Source organism: Physeter macrocephalus, chromosome 15, assembly GCF_002837175.3.
Source record: "Physeter macrocephalus isolate SW-GA chromosome 15, ASM283717v5, whole genome shotgun sequence".
NCBI lineage: Eukaryota > Metazoa > Chordata > Mammalia > Artiodactyla > Physeteridae > Physeter > Physeter macrocephalus.
In genome coordinates, this window is record NC_041228.1 from 34836765 (window position 1) to 34837608 (window position 844).

At 42.1% G+C, this 844-nt stretch overlaps 1 protein-coding gene across 5 annotated transcripts in view; it reads left to right on the top strand.

Moving 5' to 3' along the window:
- Positions 1 to 844, top strand: part of NCALD (neurocalcin delta) — a 458484-nt gene that overhangs the window by 367181 nt on the left and 90459 nt on the right. The gene's annotated exons all lie outside the window — the stretch shown is intronic.

Consider the following 844-nt stretch of genomic DNA (forward strand, 5'->3'; position numbering starts at 1 on the left):
TCACTGTTGTGGCCTCTCCCGTTGCGGAGCACAGGCTCCGGACGCACAGGCTCAGCAGCCATGGCTCGCGGGCCCAGCCGCTCCGCGGCATGTGGGATCTTCCAGGACCGGGGCACGAAACCGTGTCCCCTGCATCGGCAGGCGGACTCTCAACCACTGCGCCACCAGGGAAGCCCCTACATGTCTCTTTTTGAATTACGTTTTTCTCAGGGTCTGTGCCCAGTAGTGGGATTGCTGAGTCGTATGGTAGTTCTATTTTGAGTTTTTTAAGTACCTCATTGTAATTTTGATTTGCATTTCTCAAATCATCAGTGATGTTGAGCAAACTTTCATGTGTTTGTTGGCAATCTGTATATCTTCTTTGGAGAAATGTCTATTTAGGTCTTCTGCCCATTTTTGGATTGGGTTGTTTGTTTTTTTGATATTGAGCTGCATGAGCTGCTGGTAAATTTTAGAGATTAATCTTTGTCGGTTGCTTCGTTTGCAAATATTTTCTCCCATTCTGAAGGCTGTCTTTTCATCTTGTTTATGGTTTCCTTGGCTGTTCAAAAAGCTTTTAAGTTTGATAAGGTCTCATTTATTTATTTTTGTTTTTATTTCCATTTCTCCAGGAGATGGGTCAAAAGGATCTTGCTGTGATTTATGTCATAGAGTGTTCTGCCTATGTTTTCCTCTAAGAATTTGATAGTGTCTGGGCATATATTTAGATCTTTAATCCATTTTGAGTTTATTTTTGTGTACGGTGTTAGGAAGTGTTCTAATTTCATTCTTCTACATGTAGCTGTCCAGTTTTCCCAGCACCATTTATTGAAGAGGCTGTCTTTTCTGCACTGTATATTATTGC